The sequence below is a fragment of the Python bivittatus genome, unplaced genomic scaffold, assembly GCF_059951505.1.
Source record: "Python bivittatus isolate LINGU-HERP-01145 unplaced genomic scaffold, Pbiv_v1 ctg000480_np1212, whole genome shotgun sequence".
Taxonomy (NCBI): Eukaryota; Metazoa; Chordata; class Lepidosauria; order Squamata; family Pythonidae; genus Python; species Python bivittatus.
In genome coordinates, this window is record NW_028277075.1 from 42,871,373 (window position 1) to 42,893,266 (window position 21,894).

Here is a 21,894-nt window from a genome sequence, read left to right on the forward strand (position 1 = left end):
AACCCTCTTAGATATTAAATAAAGACTCCCTCGAGTTGAGCTTGAATCCTGTCACCTCTCAACAGCCATGCAGAAACGGTTTGTTACTGTGTGCCTCTAGGATCTTGTTTTACTTCCCAATCTTGCTTATGGCCCAGGAATTCCCTTATGGTCTCTCATTCAAGTATTAATGAGGTCTGACACAGCTTCACTTTTTGGGGATCAACTAAAGTTGGCTAGGTGTAACACAGATTCAACAAATTCTCCCTTCTTTTTCCTGCCTTTCCACTCCCTCAATACATTCAGAAAGTACCATATTGGACTCATAAGATTGTAAGATGGAAAAACTAGAAATCATTGAAACTAGAAGTAAAACACATAGTGAAGAATACGTGGAACCTACCCAGTAGAAAAAAAGAGCAAAACCAACTTGATGACGTATTGTAAATACTTTGGATAGTTAGGAAAAGTCAATCAGCCAAGCATTGTGCTGTGACTCAGCTGTTCCAGGAGATGATAACATCAGTATTTTTTAAGGCATCTGATTCAGGTTTACAGTTCCTAGATTAAATGTATAGATGCATATATGTAACCTTCTAAGCTTCTTAATGTATATTAACTGCAGAACTGCAGCTGTTCCTGCTTGACATTTATTTAGCAGTAATTGTCCTGGTTCATGCATCATGCTAAGCCATAATATAATTTGATTTGGTTTTGGCTTTCCATGTTGTATGAAGCCAACCAGTGTGGCTTATAAGCTAAGGTTAGTTTAACAGGTTCTATAAGATCAGCTAATTGCCATTTATTCAATAGCAAAGCATACAAACCATAGTATGCCAGGTGGGTTGCAGCATTCAGCCTCCATACGTTGTTTGGAATTGGAGAGAAGGAGACCAAATTATCAGTGCTGCCCTAAAACCAGCGTCTCAACCTGGTGACCTGTAATGGCAGCACTCCAAGAATATTTCACCTGGAGTGCACCAGGTAGAAGACTACTTCCATAAGCTCATTGCAACATGCATAGGAAGAACTCAGATCACTGCCTCAGTGTAACCTGCCTGCCTGCCTGCCTGCCTTACATTGATATTGCAAAGAGAAAAATGGAATAAGTCTGTGTATCCCAGCCTGAGCTCTTTGAAAAGACACAAAATCAGGTTTAGTCACAGATGTACTGATTTCTTATTGTTCAGTAGCTGGCACCTAAACCTAAGTTCCATTCTTGCAGAATCTGGGAATTGAAGTGAAAGTTCTACCATACCCGATGGATAAGCATATGTGTAGGTTGTCATAATTTTGGCATAAAGTAAGGAAATGCAAAAAAATGCCACTGTGGTATAGTGCTTACAGTGTAATAGGAATGGGGAGACCTAGATTCGAGTCCATCCACGGTTGTGGATCTCAAAAATCAGAAGAGGCAGTGCTGTGTATGCTTTCTTGTGCTCCTGGAGGAAAGGCAGGATGTAAATCTAACAAATAAAAGCCCTCACCCTATAATCTCAAGAATAGGATAGCGTGGATCACCTGGGGTGTGTTAATAGTGTCTCATAACAGAGACCCAATCTGTCTCAGTGTAACTGAAGTCGAGACTGATTGTGAAAGCTCAGTCAATGGAGAAGTTCTGCTGCACATGATCAGTGGGAAGTGGTGTTTTTGGTCTTATTTAGTAGAGATCCACCAAAGGTGTGTGTGTTAATGTCCTGTCTTTCTAATAGCCGGAAGCCTCCCTGGCTTCTCATGCTTCCCTGAAACCCCAATGGAAGAGAACCTGAGAAAACTCCTCTCATTAGGCTTGTTCAGTTTGGAAACATGTTCAGAGGGCCTTCTGCTATTTCCAGTATGTAATAAAGTAAGCTCAAAGACTTCCTTGAGAGCCAATTTGGTATAGGGTTTAAGGCACTAGGCTAGAAACTGGGAGACCATGAGTTCTAGTGCCACCTTAGACACAAAGTCAGCTGGGTGACCTTGGGCCAGCCACTTCTCTCAACCCTAGGGAGAAGGCAATGGCAAACCACTTTTGAAATCTTGCCAAGAAAGCTGTAGGGCTGTAGCTGTAGCAACACTGACTCAAAGGCATAGTCATCATCATCATCATCATCATCATCATCATCATCATCAAAGACTTCATTAAGAGAAATTCAAAATAAATGTTCAAACACCCTGAAAACAAGACAGAGAAAAGCCTGTTTCATAGAAGAAGAAAACTTTTGAGAAGTACATGTAAAGTTGGACACTTTAAGGAATATACCATTCTGTCTCTAGGCTCTTTTGGATGAGCTAAAAAAATAAGAGATGATACTTCTTTAATATTAAAAAACAAAAATTGTAACAGAATGCATTTTCTATGTGCTTGATCTAGATCCTAGTTTTGTTCGTTTTAGGTGTAGAAAATAGGTTTTTACCCCGATATCAAAAGAAATACATAAGATTGAATCCTCTCAACATGTAGAATGTATTATGGTACAACAGGAAAGGGTTTGTTTTGTGTGTGTGTGTGTGTGTGTGTGTATATGTTTTCAAACTGGAGTATTAATTGTTAACAAACTTAGCAAATCTGAACTCTGCAAGTGAAGAACTCTGGCAAGATTGCAAAAAACTTGCAAATTATAATGACCACATTTTAATTTAAATATCTGTATAAGTTCTGTTGCTTTTTTCCAAATTCCATTCAGTATTTTAATGGCTTTACTGCTGTTTTCCCCCCAGAACATTTTAATCCTTCCCAGTAATATGTGTATGATATTTATTTTTGGTAAAGAATTGATAGCAACATATAATTCCCCTAAAGAGATTTTGAACACTTAAAAGTCTAACCCCAAACATCTCTCCTCACCTTTAGTTGTGCTCTGTAATTTCTAAAAACAAAACAACCCTTTGCTGCATATAGTTCTTAAGTTTTCTCTCCTGATTTTTATTTGGCATTTATCCAGCTACAATTTACTTTGCCTTTTTTTTATTACTTTTACTAGACTTGTATTTCCTCTTCTTTTTTCCCTTTCTCCTCCTCCTCCTCTCTCTCTTTTTTGAAAGGCACTTGGGTGGTTTGGTTAACCTTTTGAATGTTGTCATTTAAATAGACTAGCCTGAATGCAGATGAAGGCAGGCCAAAAAGGAACAATAGTCACTTTCTGTTAAGGCCTTTAGCATATGAATGCATCAAAAGACAGACATGCAGTTATAGGAGGAGGCACTTGGACATCATTGCAGAGTCATTAATTGCATTGTGACTCCCAAATGTAAATAACAACAAATGTGGGCCAGGATGTTAATAGTTAAAGGGACTCCCTACTCACATTCAAGGACACCACAGTGAAGAGTGTGTTGGGTTTGTTATCTTCTGAAGAACACTTCAAACTCACATTTATTTGAATGAAGAAAACAAAGTTTTGGCTTCATCTGGATTGATAAAGGTCTTATTTAGACTATAAGCTGTTTTGACAATTGATAGGAATAATCATTTTTTGTCCTAAATAATGAAAGAAAAATTAACATGTGAATATGATGGAATGCCATAGACAACAGGAGCAACATCCTTTGTTAACCTAAATGAGAGTTTAGAATGTGCTCCTTAATACTAATAGATGTTCTTTCCTGCTCTGAACACTCTTTGATCTGGCTCACACATGCTTTAAGCCACAATGTGGTTTATTTGGCTTGATATCCTGTTTTGTGTGACTACACTATGGTTTGACAATTGCTTAAAGTGTTTGACTAGGTCAAGGAAATCCCAGGTTAAAATATCCACTGAGCAGTGAGGTCTTCCATATGATCTTGAGTCAGTCCCTAACTTGCTCCTACAGTGGGATAAACTTGGTTTAGAAAGTCATAAAGTCTTCTTAGATGTCTTTGGAAAAATGTCTGATAAACATCTAACATAGTAATAATCAACAGCAGCCTGGACAGTAAGATAGATGATAGAGCAGTTGAAATATCTGAATGGGGTCCAAAAGGGCATTATGAAATTTACTTGTATACAATAAACATATGATTAATTTAAGATCATTTAAAGTTCATTTAGTTGGAAATGTTGCCTTCAAAATGTATTGGGAATAAAAGGTGTAGCTGCTTTTTCTAAATAGCAGCTTGATTTTTCCAGGATATTTATTTTTACTATATATAATGTTTAAATAGCTGAAAACACAAAGGAGACAAAGGCGCTTGTTATGATAAAATGGTAGGCTGTTATCTTTGTTCCAGTAATTTCTCTTAGCTCCTGTTTATCACAATTGTTTGGATTTCAGGCATTGTTGTTGGAGAGGATGTGCATAGGATCTGTGAAAAGTCTGACAACTTGCCTGGTTCTAGCCTGCCAAGGGACATAGACTTTGGTTATTTCAGAGGTGAGAAATCTGTGGCATTCCCACCATGCTGAATCATAATTCTCCATCTTTCTCACCACTGTAGGGCTATGATGTTTAGGCTGCACAGAGCTACAATGCGAGAAGGCTACAGATTTTGCACTTTTGCTCATTCCATGGTTCTTCAGTTGTTTCTAATGCTGTTTTTCCTTCATCTTTGAAAGAAATATGCTTTGACAGATCTGATTGATTGGCTCTCCATTTTATGTATTTATATTTTTAAATGTATATTATATCTTTTTTTGTTATAGCTTAAGGCAGACATATATGAGGTTTTGCTTATTTATGTAGATTTATGTCCTGTCTTTTCTCCAGGAGCTCAAGGCAGGGTACTTGCAAGTTCAGCAAAGTTGCTGCATCATGTGTCATCAGTCCATAGCCCCTGGGCAAGTTAGCTAAGCATGGGGTTGGTTAAATAACTTTACTCATAGAGAAGCATATAATTTGTACCATTCTCTATCCACCCCTGTCTCTGGAAGTGCTACTTCCTTAGCTCTGGAAGATTATGAGTTGTTGATATCCTGGATTTCTCAGATGCTTTTGTCACTTCTGGATATCCGGCAGAACCTGGTGTGAATTTGTGTTACTTGGCCCGTTGGTTGGAGAATTACCAAAGCAAGATCTATTGATTTTCTGTCTTTCAGAAATTGGCTTGGCCATTGTGGGGAATAGGATGCTAGAATAGATGTATGATCCAGTACTGCTCTTTATTTTTTAAGCGACAAGCCCCATGAGAAGTCACCTTAGCATTCCTTTTGGCTATGTGTTATCATTTAACTTGTTGCATATATATGACACAAATGAGAAAATCAAAGCTTCATTTAAATGCTAAACTCTATTTTTCTCTGTCATCCAATTGTTAGTTATGATAAGAAATTGGATTTACAATCCTGTGGAAACTCATATGACTTTTAAGAGTAGGATATGGTGCCTTGTATTAGAAGAAAGCTTTCTAGAGGATCAGTTTATAATAAGATTGGGATTGTTTTTAACTATAAAGAAAAATTGTGTATAAATAAATAACTTAGATGTGGTCTAGGATCTGGCTTTGTTCTTGGATGTTGTCCCATTCATGGACAGAGGTATGTCTTATCAATTACCTTTTGATTGTTTGCTGCTCTCATTCCCTTTATGGTAATCTCTTGGAATAAGTACTGCAATGCCACTGTGGGACTGTTTACAGAAGAGTCTTCAGATGCTCACTTGGAAAGCTCCTGGTTTTCTTGGTATCAAGAGTAGAGCATGGAAAATAAGATTCTTCACGATCTGTTGGGAACTAGGCATCTTCTCATATGGTCTCCTCCCACCAAACTCCATTCTGTTAAGATACATGAATGAAGAGCTTGCTTTTGGCCTTTTCTCTTTTGTTTTTATAGTTTTAAATGTTCTCGTTCTTGCCAACGCATGTCTTTTTTTTTTTTTTAACTTCTTAAAAACGGTTTGCTGGACATTAAGGAGCTATTCTGACAATAGCCATGGCATGACAGCTATGATCTGTGGATGAAAACTTGAAAGTGTGAATTATGGAGATGTTGTGCAAAATATCTGGAAGGTGCCAGATGGTTGCCTTCTCATTGCCTGAAGGTACAGGATGCCTCAAGTCTGGTTCTATTTAGTGCCTGGAAACCATGTCAACTTTCCTTGTCTTGAAGAAAGTCTGGCATACAAATGAAATAAATAATTTGAAGGAGCTTAGCATCCATCAGAAAAAGCAAAAATCCAGTCCATGTAAAAGCTAGAAACACTGCAATCATCTGTTTCCTTATTGTCTTTCTTGAGGTCAATCTACAGTTACCAGAACTACTTTCTGCAGAAATGTATTAGTCACACAGAGTACATTTTGTATTGCTAGATGTTTCATCTATTTTTGTTGTGCAAGCTTTTCAGTCCTTGGATATGTGTTGTTTCCCAATCTGGGGAGTTTTACCTGATCATTTGGCCATGACAGCAGGGAATGTAAAGTATGATGATGGCCTCCTGCTTAGCTTAATTGAATTGGTTTTGTTGAGTAATTTTCATTTGGGATTATCTTGTTTACTATATTGGTGAGATTTACAGTCTTCACCTGTGAATATTTCTGGTTGGGGGAGAAAATTGAGAAATTTTGATTGCACTGCAGCTACTGAATGAAAGATTAGGGAGAAAAGACAAGAGAAAATATGATATTTCAGTGTATTCAAAAAACCCACCATCACCACCAACAACCAGTACCAGGTCTTATAAAGTTTTTTAAAATGCTATTTTGGTTAATTCTGTATGAGAGATTTATATGGGAAACTCCTATATATAGATGCAATCCCCATATTTATTGAATCAGCCAGTTGTTGAAAACAAAAGGGATACTTTCTTGGGCCTAACAATTTGAAGAAGATAAATCATAAAACATAGCTTATCATATGCTTTGATGGGTGGTTATCTTGTCAGAGCACTCAAGGAACCAAGGTGGAGTTGAGCAGTGAGGACTGATCTGTGACTGATAGAGAACAAAGCAAAGTAATCACCTAATTGCTTCTTCACGTGTCCTGCTCATAGATCAACTTGTGCTGATGGTATTGTAGCTCAACTGTTTTTGACAGGTTAAGGTTAGAAGATGAGAATTTGGCAAAGCATTTGTACATACTATGTTCCCTCCAGACCATGTACGCTTGAATTCATCACAATTTGCTTATTTAAAATAATCATGCTACTGCTGCTAGACCCGTCAACAATAGCAAGCTCCAGAAACATATTCCACTCTTATGGTTTTGATTTGGGGTTCTGTAATTGTGCTTGTGTAAACCCTTTTAACATACACACATATTGGGCCATTGTTGGGCCCTTGACAAGGTCGTGTTTAAGGTGCTGCACTAGAAACTGGGAGACCATGAGTTTTACTTCTCCCTTAGGCATGGAAGTCAGCTAGGTGACTTTGGGCCAGTCACTCTCTCTCAGCCCAACCTACCTCCCCAGGCTGTTGTAATGAAGAAAATAGGAGGAGGGAGCATTGCCTATGCCACCTTGAGTTGTAGACATAAAGGCAAAATATAAATCTAAAATATAAATATCCCTGCAGAGAGCCTACTCTTTATCCCTAAGGTTTTCTTGCTGCTATTTCTTGCTGGTTTCCCCCCCCTCTCTTTGAGAATGCATGCAGTAACACAATGAGGTGGTAGGATATTCTCTAATATCTTGTTCTGTTCATCTGAGTAGTTTTATCAGTTGGGTCTGGAGAGAGAGGACAAGTGTAAAAAGGTGGTGCTAGCCAGGGAAAGAGAGACAGCAACTCAGAGCTCCATTGAGCGAGCACTGTGGAGCTCTATAACTTGGGGTACCTATTACATCAGACCAGTACTATCCACAAAACTTATTTCTTAGCTTGGAAATGATGCCATTTAAACTTCTGGGAAAGGCAACACAATCAGGCCTTATGAAAGCTGTACATCTAGCTATCATGTTAGATATTGCTTCTTTGCACATAGGTGAAAATGTTTGCTTGGCATATTATTTTCAAATACTTTGCCTGAAAAAACACTGTGTACCCCCATCTAACAGCAGTGTGAATTAAAGGTAATCCTCAGTTAATTACCATTCTTTCAGCAACCATTTGAAGTTTTGACGGCACTGAAGGAAGAGACCTATGGGTGGTCTTCAAAGTTGCAGCTGTCGCAGCATTCCCCATGGTCACATGGTCACGATTCAGGCACTTGGCGACTGGATTGTAATTACGTTGCAGCATCCCATGGTCACATGATTACCATTTGCAACCTTCACTGCTGGCTTTGAACAAACAAAGTCAATGGGGAAGCTGGCAGGAGGTCGCAAATGGTGATCACATGATATCATGCTTAATGACCACATGGGATTCACCTAACAATCGCAACTGGAACTGCCGACATAAGTTGATGTAGTTATGTAACGTCGCGCTTTATGACCGCATTGCTTAGTGATGGAGTTCCCGGTCCCAATTACCATTGTTAACCAAGGACTACCACATTGGCAGTATATTCTTATAAGTGCTTCCAAATGAGGTTTTATTATATAATTGATCTTATCTATGGGTTTTTACAGGACCTGAATAGTTCAGATGAAGCTGCTTTGCATATGTAATTCTCTTGTATTTCCTGTTGATTTTCCCATCTTTTGTTCTTACCATAAAAGATCTGTTAGAGTGGGCACAAAATCTTTTTGTCTGGGGGCTATTGATCTGGAAGCATCTCTAGTTCTAGGCAACCTTGAAATCTAAGAAGGATATTATCTCACAATTCATAAAATTCCACTAATACTGAATAGCTTAGAAAGCAACAGTCTTTATGCTGCTGAGTGCACTATCGATGGATAGTAAAAGCTAAAATATAAAAATATAAATCAAGAAGAAGGAATTTTTCCTACATATCTTGTAAAGAAGTAGAAGAGATATTATACGTGGTTCCTTTTATTGACATATTTGTAAAGAAGCTGGCCTACTCCTTTACAAGATAGTTTAGAGAAAGAGATAATTTCATCAGGTATTTTCAAAGCTCAGTCAGTTTGCTTTCCCTGAGATTTGATACAGGTCAGGCTCCTTTTGAATGAGCATATAAAGATTTTAAATAGTTTTGAGTAGGTGCTAGACACGTCTTTACCTTATAATGGAATTTCAATCATCTAGAGTTCAGACAACTTGTTTAAATATGTTTGTAATGCAATTTTCTTTGATGAGGGAATACAGATAACCGAGTCACAGGGGATCCCAAGGTGATGGTGGGGACTTGAATTTTCCAGGCTTGAGTATCTCAATATGCCCTAAGGAGAGAGACAGGCGGAGCTCAATAGTTCTGATGTGGGAAAATATTATGAAGTAGTATCAAATGTGTTTAGCTAAAATATGAATTAGCTAAATAAAATGTTTAGGATCTAGCCATTTCAAAGAGATGCAAGTACTTTGCTGAAATTGAGCAGGTCTGAATTTTATCAGTGACCGGATGAAAAATCAGCAAAGACTCTCATGCCTACTGCCTTCATAGAGTAAGACACTTTATTTGTGCCATGGACCCCTTTGAGTGTCTGATAAAATCTATGGACCCCTTCTTAGAAAAAATGTATTTAAATGCATAAAATAAAATACATAGCTAGAGACTGCATTGCACTGAATGCACATTGGAAGACCTGAAGGACTAGATTGGGAACAGATCCTCCTGGAGAAAATCTATCTGTTAATAGATTGTATTACAAAGGAAACCAGTTATGCTCAAAATGTTAAAAAAATAAATCAAGTAATTTTAGATAGTGAGATTTATTGAAGTTAAGAAACATTTTTGGAGTCTAGGGGCCAAAACCATTACTTGCTTGTCTACATTTATTATTGAATGAAAAAGCTAAATTTCAGTTATAGGTTAGTGAAAATGAAGTTGTAATTTTTTTCCCATCCATGTCCCTAGATCCCCTGAAATCTATCCATGAACCTCCAAGGTTGCGAACATCTGGAGTAAGAGATCACAGGTTTTTGGGCAAGCTCACCCAGTAGTAGTGCTGGGGAAATATTTGGAGGTCCAGACAAATTATTTTTCTGCCTTGTCTCTTCTATGGCAGCATATGTCATTCTTTCCCCATTTAACTCTTAGCAACTCTGTGAAATACAGTAGATTATGTTAAGAAATTGTGACTAATCCAAGGTCAAGCCAGAGACTGTGCTCATACATTTGTGTTAAGATATGATTTTGGTTAATCATAGTTTATTGAATCAACTACAATTAGTTGGATTTGCACAACTTGCCCAACCATAAACCATGGTTTACAAACCATAGTGACTGGGTTTGTTCAAGAATGGGAAGGCAAAACCAAACAAACAGCATTATGGCTTAGTGCAGTGTATGAACCTAACCAGAGTAACCATTGTATTGAACTACAATTGAATCAAATCAGCACATGGTCACAATTATAATGGGAAAGGAAACAGAATGTTTAAGATTATAGTAAATATTATTAGTACTCTCGTCTTAGTCTCTGATGATAGTACCAATGTCAACATTTTTCACATGCACTTTCTACCAAGGTACCATGTGGATTGATTTTGCTGTTGAGATCAGGTGGGTTTCCAGTGTGCTGACAATTGAAAACACATTTTCATATGATTTTGTTGTAAACTATATTGGGAATTTTTAAAATAGAAACCAAAAGCTGTATCTGTAATTTTCTAATAAGTAATTCCTAAGTAAAAGTTCTCACACTACACAGAAGGTGCAATCTCCTAGAATGTGCCACAACTAGTAATACGAGGTTCTGGAAAGATCAGATTGTTGACTAAGCACATTGTTCAAGGAATAGAAGGAATGTAGTTAAGACATGTGCTTCTGTATAGTAGAATCTATAAGTCATTCCTCATGGGCCATCAATAATCTGATTTCTGCAGCTTCTCAAAGTTACATTGGGACTGAACTGGTGAAATCTGGTGTGCTCAAGGAATCAATTTGTCTAAGGAAAAAAAACACATTTTGCTAAATATGAAGAAAATGTGCATTTTGAGAAACGGATTAAGAAATGCTCTGGAATATCTACCTAGCATTAAAATTGGATTAGTTGATTGCTTTATCAAAGAACATAAATATTCTTATATCAGACTTAATAGTACCATAATGGTCAAGTTGCTTCTATCATGGGAGAAAAATATTATTTTTATTATTTTAAAGTACAAATTCATCTTTTAGACATTGAACAACATAGTAAATCAGCAATTTGATATAGTGTGATGCCCTGCAAAAAATGAGTTAGCAAAGTTCATAGTTCCAAAGTAAACATCTTGTTTTGAACTCCCTGATATGGTCATTCTTTGTAACAGAGCCTTCTCTATTCATCTGTCAATTAGTTATTTATTTAGAACACTTCCTTTATTTCCCCCCTCAATACCCCAAGTATCTTAATGAAAAGTCCACCTGCCCCAAAGCCCCTAGAGCTTCTGTGCCTTTCCAGATGGACGGCTAAACAGTAGTTTGTTGCTGGTTTGGTGAGCTCTCAGAAGAATGACTTCAAAACATTTGGCTAAGCATGTGCTTTGATTGTCCATTTTAGAATATTAGGTTAAGTCTAGAACTGTTTATATTTCACAGTGCACCTCTCTCTTCATTTTTTTCAGTTTAGATACATGTGAATATATTTTTTAAAGTCACCTTAAATCTAATACCCTTTTCTCCTTCAGAAAATTTGCAGAAAGTGGCCCTGAAGTGATAGGCAGATAATACTGTTAAATATCATGCTTCTTTTCTTTGCTGTTTCCTATGGCTGTCACATGTCTCCTCCTCCCTCTTCATCAGATCTGCTCTGGATGTGCTTACATTTTAGGCCACCTCTAATTCTCACTGATTTTGGTTTTCCTTGTGTTGTCTAGCAGATGTTGTGTGGGTGAGCAAAGTCTGAGAGAAGCAACAGGGCCAAGGAACATCACGCAGTAAAATAAAGTTTGGATGACATATTTTACATTTTGTGGACTATGATTATCTGATTGCCAAGGACATTGCTATAATTAGGGGAATCTACAAGAATTTTCTCCTGCTCTGTCTTAAAATGCCTATCAGCTAAAGTTTAGGGCCACGCAGGTATACATTATTAACCTAAAAAATCCCCTATGAAATGTGTATTTATTATTTCCCAAGCATGCATTAGCAATTTTCCCATGAGAATGATTTCTCATGCATGGTTTTGTATTTTTTCAGATCATAACTGAATTGCTTTAGGCAAATATTACATAGAGTAATAATGGTACTGTATTGTACTTTAATAATTTATGCAACATTTTCATTTTGACTAATACTTTACAATTGCCACTGCATGCTTCCTCTTGCAACACTCCTGTGAGGAAGGTCATTCCTAGCAGGGTGATCTTATATCTTTCTTAAGATACAGGATGGGATGAAATGAGCATTGGATTGGATATTTTCTTTCTATCAGCTCACAGAGTAGAACTGATAATCAAATTGGACCTGAGAAGGAAAGGCAGGCTAGCTGTGGAATAAATAAATCATCCTAAACAATGCTAAGTATAGCTTTCTCTTTTGCTGTAGATAATCACAGATTTCTGTTCAAGTATTTTATTTTAAAAATTGTATTCAGAGTATATTTTTCTCTCAGTTGATAAAAATCATTAAAGACCTCTCTCTCAGGTGATACAAGCCAAACCATGGTTTCCAGGCACAGCAAAGAGCTTGGTAGAAAAAAGGGAGTGTTGCATGAGTCTGTGAGAGATCCTGATTAAAATCCCTTCCCCAGCCTTGAAATTCATATTTTAAATTAATTTATTTCATTTCATGGATATATAGGGCCACCCAATATAAACAGTGTGACTCTGGGCAGTGTACAACAGAAACAATAACAAAATGTTGTTTAACCACACAATATATGAAATCGGGGCCCATAGCACTGGGAGTAGCTGGTGACTTGAGGGTGCTCTCTCTGTCTTTTAACTTTATTTTTGTACCTTTTTTTTTTTTTACTGTTTTTATGGCTTTTATCTGTGAACTGCCTAGAGTCACTTATATAGTGAGATGGGCAGCATATAAATTTGACTTAAATATATATGTGTGTGTGTATATATATAAAAATGGTAACCAAATGGGGTGATGAGATAACCAAAAGGGAGACTCCATTCAGCTAGATCCAAATGCCTGGGGAAATTCTGTAATCTCCTTTCTAGCCTTTCTAGTTGTCTTGCATTTGCTATTCCTGATTTCTAACATAGTCTTATCTACTCTCATCATCTCCAGGTTTGATACTGCTCTAAAAAAAAAAATAGGAATGACAAATAATTAAATTATGCTCTTCCCTATTCTTAGCATTTTTCCAAATATTATTGTTCCCTACTCCATAGGATATGCCCAGTGAATCTGTTGTTAACAAGGATGAATGTCAGTTTGGGAATATTACAATTTGATTAATATATATATTAGCCCTAGATAGCTTATCAGGGACATTTTTTTCTCCATGTTTATGCATATAAAACTAGTCATGCGTAATATGTTTGTTGTGTGGCTGTCTTGGGCAATTATTGGAAATGCATTTGTGATGTGAAATTGACAACATCTTCTGTCACACTTATCTCCATTATGTATTATTTTTCTTTCTTTTCATTACAAATTATTTGGCAACTGTTCTGTTGCAGCAGTAGGAAAAACATGTACAGAGACACACAGATGGTTTATTCAGGTTTTAAATTTAAATCTGTGTTTGTATGAGAATTTGGTGCTATTGTATAGTTTCTTTCTGGGTGATAATGGGCACACTTCTACATTACAACAAACCTCTACAGAGTCAACCATGAACAACTCAGGAGATCATACAGGTAGCCCTTGATTTACAACCATTTGTTCAGCTACCGTTCAATGTTATGGCAGTGGTGAACTAAGGGACTTATGACCAGTGCCTGAAGTTATGGCCGTTGCAGTGCCCCATGGTCATGTGATCAAAATTCAAGTGCTTGGCAGCCCACCCGCACTTATGACTACAGGGGCACTTCAACTCCCTCCACCCACCTATGTACCCCCTATTTATGCCTTTTTGGCCTCCTGCCACCCTGCAGTCCACCGCCCCAGCTGACCTTTGCCATCTTCTTGCTCCTGCTGCTGATGAGATGTGCCCGACCTCATCAGACAGAAGAAGAATGCAGGTCAAAATAAGTAAGGAATTGGTTAGAGAATACGTAGCTGCTCTGAACGAGTTCAAGTCTCCTGGACCGGATGGTTTATACCCCAGGGTACTGAAGAAGCTGGCAGATTTGACCTCAGAACCACTGAATGAAATCTTTGAGAGCTCCAGGAACATGGGGGAACTGCCAGAGGACTGGAAAAGAGCCGATGTGGTTCCAATCTTTAAAAAGGGGGAAAAAGTAGATCCAGGAAACTACAGGCCAATCAGCTTGACATCAATACCTGGGAAAATCCTGGAAAAGGTAATCAAGCAGGGGGTTTGTGAATACTTAGAAATGAACACAGTGATTACTAGAAGCCAGCATGGGTTTGTTAAGAACAGGTCATGCCAAACAAATCTTACTGCCTTCTTTGATAAAGTGACTAAATTGCTGGACCAAGGAAATGCTGTGGATATAGTATACTTAGATTTTAGTAAGGAATTTGATAAAGTAGACCACAACCTACTTCTTGGTAAGATAGAACAATGTGGGATAGACAGTACCACTACCAGATGGATTTGCAGTTGGCTGACCAGCCGCAGTCAGTGTGTGGTCCTTAATGGAACTATGTGGAAGGAAGTACGCAGTGGGGTATCTCAAGGTTCTGTCTTGGGCCCAATGCTCTTCAACATCTGCATAAATGACTAGATGAGGGGTACTCATCAAATTTGCAGATGACACAAAGCTAGGGGGAATTGCTAACAGTTCAGAAGATGGATTCAGGATTCAGAAGGATTTTGACAGATTTGAGCAGTGGGTGCTATCCAACAAGATGTAGTTCAGTGGAGAGAAAAGTAAGGTCCTGCACTTAGGGAGGAAAAACAAGATGCGTAGGTACAGGATAAGCAGTACCTGGCTCAACAGTAATGCCTGTAAGAGGGATCTAAGTGTCCTGGTCAACCACCGCTTAAATATGAGCCAGCAGTGTGCTGCAGCTGCCAAAAAAGCCAGCGCAGTCCTGGGCTGCATCAACAGAGGGATAGTATCAAGATCAAGGGAAGTGATAGTACCACTCTATGCTGCATTGGTGAGGCTACATTTGGAACACTGCATCCAGTTCTGGTCACCACAATATAAAAAAGATGCTGAGGCCCTAGAAAGAGTGCAGAGAAGAGCAATAAAGATGATAAGGGATTGGAAGCTAAATCCTATGAAGAATGGATAAAGGAACTAGGTATGTGTAGCTTAACAAAGAGAAGACTGAGGGGAGACATGATAGTAGTCTTCCAATACTTGAAGGGCTGCCACAGGGAAGAGGGCGTTGATTTATTCTTTACAGCACCTGAGGGTAGGACAAGAAGCTGTGGGAGAAAGCTCATCAGAGGGAGATCCAACCTGGAAATGAGGAATTTCCTAGCAGTGAGAATTATTAAGCAGTGAAACAGCTTGCCTCCTGGAGTTGTAGGTGCTCTATCGCTGGAGGTTTTCAAGAAAAGATTGGACAACCATTTGTCTGAGATGGAATAAGGACTCCTGCCTTGGGCAGACGGTTGGACTAGAAGACCTCCAAGGTCCCTTCCAACCCTATAATTCTGTGATTCATCCCATTATCAGTTGGGACAGAAAGCTGACGGAAGGACAACTGACATGGCTGCTTTTCTGTTCACCGATGGGTTAGGTTTGCACTCCTTCCCTCTTCACGTGGTATTCTTGATAAATTATTTCCCAAGACTTTGCTTTGAGACCCTAACCAGAATTCAAAATAAGATAGGGAAAATAGAGCTTTGTCGATTTCACATTGTGCTGGCAGAAGAGGTAAAATGAACTGAGGTCCATTAGCTGAAAAAGGTCTTCCTCCTTTCCAGGGTTTGAGAATGTACATGCCTTCCCCACTCACACCACTTACTTTCTTTTAAATCCGGAAGATGTCAAGTACGTGCAGACTGATGTCTTCTGTATTTCCTTCTGTGTTTTCTGGCATCTAATTTATAGCCATGGTGTTTCAGTTTTTATTTAATATTTATTTTTTAATTATTTTAAAATGTTGATTCTTTCATTACAATAATATTAGTGACGTACAGTAAAACATAAGACAAAATAAAAATACTGAAATCACAGCAACACATTAAACATTAAGTAACAAACATCAATAATTAAACACTTGGGGAATAAGGGTTTTAAGGCCTTTTAAACTACCTTCAAGGAAGTAACTTCCCTTAATTCAACAGGAAGTTGAATTCTAGAGACTTTTCCTGTTTTATTGTTCATTTTATTCCCTATTTTTTAAACCAAGAACATAGTAATCATCTGCTTCTATATTAATTACTCTAGCATCTCTTTGTTTTCCCCCACTTTGGGAGCTAGACTCCTTCTATATATTTTTCTTTCGTATATAGAAAATGAAATATAACCATCTATGTAAGAAAGCAAGTAAATGCTAGTTGCACTTCGATGCAACTAGTAAAGGTTGAAGAGACTCCTCCTCTTCCTTCTTCTCTGCATCTCTTCACTCTAAGTGGAAGAAGTAAATATAATATTTCACTTAGCACATTTACAAAAAGCAAATGCAACCATAGTACGAAAGCTACTTTATTTTCAAAGATCCTCCCTCCCTCCCTCCCTCCCCTGTCCCCAACTAATTCCTTCAGCTCTTCCAATGGTGTACCCACTGCCACTATAATTTATATATATAATCATTCAATTGAGTCTATCCACCTGCTGCTGGTTGTCCTGTTTTTCCCTTTCCTTCCACTTTTTCCAACATTAGAATCTTCTCCAAACATGATACATAAATATTTTTTATGTGCAGGAAAAAAAAGCCTCCAGGAGACAGTAACCTAAAAAATTAAAATTGGCCATTAGAATACTGTGGATAGCCAAGAAAACAAACAAATGGATCATTGAACAAATCAACCCAGAGTTCTTGAGGCACAAGTGACCAGGCTCAAATTATCCTACTTTGGACACATTGTGCAAAGACATACCTCTTTAGAGAAGACTTTAATGCTGGAAAAGGTGAAAGGACAGAGAAGAGGAAGACCAGTAGCAAGGTGGACGGACTCAGTTACAGTAGCAATGAGTGCACCATTGGAAGAGCTGAAAGACCAGGTTAAGGATAGATTGACATGGAGAAAATCTATATATGTGGTTGCTAAGAGTTGACATTGATTGATGGCACATAATCAAATAATCAAAGCAAGCCATATTTTTCCTTGCAGTTCTAGTTAAAGAGAGAAATATGCTTATGGTAATCTACATGTATGAGATCACCAAACATATTAGCACACAAGTGGCAGAGTCAGTTCTTTAATGGAAGAATTTTTCATGGAGAACCTTCCGTTTTTGACATAGCCTTTATGAAGTGTGCTTCATGCACCAAATGGAACGTCATGCTAAAAACATCCAGGAATAATTTTCACAGTTCAGAGAGGTCTAAAGCTACAGCGTGAGAGTTTATTCCAAAGGAACTCTGAGATGTTGCACTTTTCTAATATCAGCATACATTGTATGCTTTAAATTGAATGTTAGTTTTTCTTCAGGGAATTATGTGTCCTGAGGCATGAAGTTTTTGTAATGAAATCCAGTAGGAAAGAGCAGAAGATGGCCACTTTCTTTTTCCAGGTAGTTCTCTCAGTGCAAACATTGACATGGTTTTCCTGCTTGTAATCTCAGTTTAGAAATGTAGGTCCTGGATAGTAAGAAAGCACAGTAGCTTTTTTGTTTTTAATTGAGATTGTGTACAAAGTATGTACACAACTAGCATCATAATTTAAGGTAGAGCAACTCAAAGACCTCTCTAGCCTTTTTTATAGCCTCTGAAGTCTAGCCTCTGGAATTGCACAAAATTAGCAACACAATTTCCTGCCTTTTTGAGGACATCTTTGAAATACAAAGATTATAGAGCAGTGTTTCTCAACCTTGGCAACTTTTAAGATGAGTGGACATGGCTGGCTGGGGAATTCTGGGAGTTGAAGTCCACTCATCTTAAAGTTGCCAAGGTTGAGAAACACTGGTATAAATTATGTCCTAAAAAAGGGGTTATCATGATAAAAGGAGAAAAAGAGACCCACACCTTGCACACATCTGCAAAAGGAGAAGAAATGGAAAATGTATCACAGAGTCCTGTCCATTTTGCATAATCATTCCATCTTCTCCCCACAAGAAACAGTAAAGGCAGCCCTCTGAATCAAAGGGAGCCCATCTAGGGTAGAACCATTGCCTTGTCCTCAACCTCTGTGGCACAGTAGTAGATTTTTAAATATGCATGCTTAGCGTATAATGGCAAGCTTTTCTAAATCTTCAGTTGATTGATCATGCCGTACCTTGCCTTCAAAGGATATAATCCTTCCAAGGATGTATAAAAATCAATAAAAGTAATGGAAAATAATGTCATTAAGTAAAACAGCATCAAATTCTTTGCCACCATCACTTTCTAATTAACATCATGTCTAAAAATAACAGCATCAATCCTAAACATGTTTAGTATACTACATACTGTATCTCATTTAAAATAACTAGGCTGTTTTGTGCATGTATGTGCCTTCGAGTCAGTGTTGATTCCTGGTGACCGCTTGGACAAGTCCCTGAAGTTTTCTTGGCAAAATTTCAAAAGTGGCTTGCCATTGTCTTCTTCCTAGGGCTGAGAGAGAGTGATTGGCCCAAGGTCCCCCAGCTGGCTTTGTGCCTAAGATGGGACTAGAACTCACGCCTCCTGGTTTCTAGCCTGGTGCCTTCACCACCGCACCATACTGGCTCTCGCTTAGGCTTACTTCTGGATTTAAATACATAGGATTGCCTGAGTAATTATGAAAAGCATAGCAGAAAAAAGACAATTTTATTGCAGTTATAAAGACATTGTGAGAAGGGAATTGTACATCTGTTGTGCCATCCCAGAAGAGACCCTATCCCTAGGGTTGCCAGTTGAATCTTAAATAATGATTGACAAGTGTTAATAAAACTGCAATTTATTGGCAGTGTATACATTTGTATATGCAATAGCAAAGCATGTACAAAGGCAAGGGAGGTCATTCTTTTTCAAGTGAATGCCCTTGAGAAAGTTTATCAAGGGAAATGTATCACAAAAACTCCAGAGTTTTAGTTGCAGACGGCTTCATCTTCAGTGAAGCTTCTGGGAACTACTTTTGTGTGTGTGTGTGAACTTTCACTTTGCTTTGTTAGGAAATTGTTCAGTTTCCACAGAAAAAGGTGTGTAAACTTGAAACCCGTCCGACATTATTTTTTAAATAAATAAATTATCCCTCTGTTCTGCTTCCAAAAATGAAGGCCCCAAAGTAGCTTACAATAAGCCAGTGAAAACAATAACATAATCTTCCATTTAAAAAAATGGAGAATGCAGTCAAAATTATAAATGCAGCAATTCCTCATTAAAAAGAGCCAAGGAATTATGAAGTAGAGATATTGAACTTTTTGCTCAACACCTTGGATTTTTTTTTTTCAGATGGCAGTGGATAATTTAAAAAGGGAAGGCAACCTAATTTCCCAAAGTGATCAAGTTATTCATTTATTTTTAGCCTCCCCCCCCCAAAAAAAACTAAAGATAGCTTATGTATATGGGGCTGGGTTCTCCTGTGATGTTATTATCCATAACCACCCTGTGAGATTGATCTGAGAGACATGAGACTGGCTCAGGGTATCCCAGTGAACTCCATACTAGAGCAGATGTCTTAAACAAGGGAAATCTGGCTTAAACAAATTCGCCATTATACCATGCTGAACTCTTGCTTCCACATTTTGAGTATCACAACAGAAGAATCACATGCATATTTGTGTTTGAAACTCACGATACCTCACAGTTATGCAGAAGTTGTACTTTCACTGTGTCCCTATGAGGAAGGAGCAACATGGTATCTGAAAAAGAGTTGTGGTTCTTTGGCATATGACCACTGTGGTTGCAGATACAGTATGTCTCTTTATTTTGAACAAAGGAAATCTCCTTTCAAGCCAAGCTGGACTCCAGGTGACTACACAGATATATCTAGGCAGGGTTTTGGGCCAACAGTATAGAAGCAACTTGCACTGTCTTACTTTGGAATAGCCTTTTGACTTCACAGTGATATTCCTTGCAGTTTCCCATCCAACGCTAACCAGATTTGACCCTGCTTAGTTTCTGAACCTGCTCAAGGTCAGCCAGGTGCTACCATTGACCAAAATTAGGCTCAGCTCTTAATGTTGCTGCAGTAGTTTGGTTAAAAACAAACTTCCATACAAAACCCATATGTGTATCTGTGTATTACATCTATAGCAATTTGACTTACTAAGAACTTTTTTTGCATGTTATTTTAGCCAACAGTTTGGTATGCACTTTTTCTTAATTTCTGCTTTTCCATGCACATTTTTAATTGGAAAACTGCAAAACAAAACTCTAAGGAGTATGATTTTCAAAAGATGATTAAATTGCAGTTTGCATCCTGGTTCAAATGTATGATTTCAACTAACTATCCTCTATCCTTCTACAAGAAAAGGGAGACTGTTTTATTTTCTTATAGTCCCTTTTCCCCCAACTTCTATGTGTGGAAATTCATTTTGACTTCAGTAGGAGAAAGGAAAAGAAAATGCTTTAAATTTCATTGCAGAAACTGAGATAAATGGAAAGCAAATTTGGGGTGGTGGTGATTGAGAAGTGCTATAGGCACATTCCTAACTGGAGGATTATGGGGGTGGGGGTAAAGGAAGATTAGGCACTCTCGCAACTGAGTTTTATCAGGGCAAGTTAAACACCTTTGCATACTTCTCTACCTTCTGACAACAGTATTTCTGAATGCACCCAAGAGGCTCAGCAAAATTGCCAACATTCAGTGAAACAACAAGACATATGTTGAAATGGAAGCCAAATGTGAGCAGTTTCTTATCTGCCTTTTCAGTGATTCTGAGTCAAGGTACCCAGGCTTTCTAACTCAACCAAACAATAAAGAGAGACTCTTGGAAAGATTAGTAGTCAGAGCCCAGAGCGTCCTTGTGCCCTGTCTTTTCCTTTCTCCTATCTTGGCGTCCTCCTGCTTTGAAAAGGTGGTATGTTTATCCCACAACTCTATTCTTTGCATGATTTGCACGTATCCCTCTCTTTGGTATCTTTGTGAAACTTGGACTTTTGGAGGCTGTCTCAGTTCAGAAGTTTTTAAAAAAAAACAAAAAACAAAAACGAAATAACCATGGTATTTATATATTTATATATTGTTTGCTTCCCTACTTTTAGCATCTCTCTTTCAAGAAGCTGACAAAATAGGGTAGAACAAAATATAGCAGCAATATACATAAATATATAAATATATATCAAGAATAAGACATTAAAAAAAAGGATATTTAGCTCTCAAAAAAAAAAAAATCTGAAATCAACAGTAAAATGCCAAAAATAATTTGCCTTGAAAAGTCGAGAGTAGGGACTGACTGTTGTTTTAAAACAAGTACAGTCCATAGTTTGAGAGGGATACAAGAGAATCCTTTTTCTACAGGGCTAACAAGTGGACCTTGTAAACAGTCATCTTCTCTAAAGGAAGGGCCTCATCGACACGTCTTAGTAAAAGGACAGGTCCCTAATGAAACACATGCTTCTTAGGTAGAAAGGCCCTATATCATTTAGGGCTTTATTATATTGTGCCTAGTAAACTATTGGCAACCTTTGTACTTTTCCATTTCTGCAATATTTCTTTTGAAGTGTAATGGTTATGATATGATAAAAAAAATCTAATTTTTTATTCCTTTCTTAAGGATTTCCAACGTGGAGTTGCCTGTTTCATGTTTCACTGGTGTAGGCCTACATTTTATCCAACACTGCACCAAGACCATTTTTCTTATCAGCTTCCACCAGTTTCAACCATGTCAGAAAATATGTGAAGTTATACTTTTTGTCTTAATATGCATCACTGTACACTTGTTCACACTAAAACGTACTGTACAATTTTAATGTCCATTTTCCCATTTTGGAGAGATTCCTTCTCTGTGTCTTTTTGCTTACTCACACTAAATAATTTG

At 37.8% G+C, this 21,894-nt stretch overlaps 1 pseudogene; it reads right to left on the reverse strand.

Moving 5' to 3' along the window:
• Window positions 1–14,507: 14,507 nt before the first annotated feature.
• The window catches only part of LOC148214964 (uncharacterized), a 49,351-nt pseudogene continuing 41,964 nt past the window's right edge, over window positions 14,508–21,894 (reverse strand).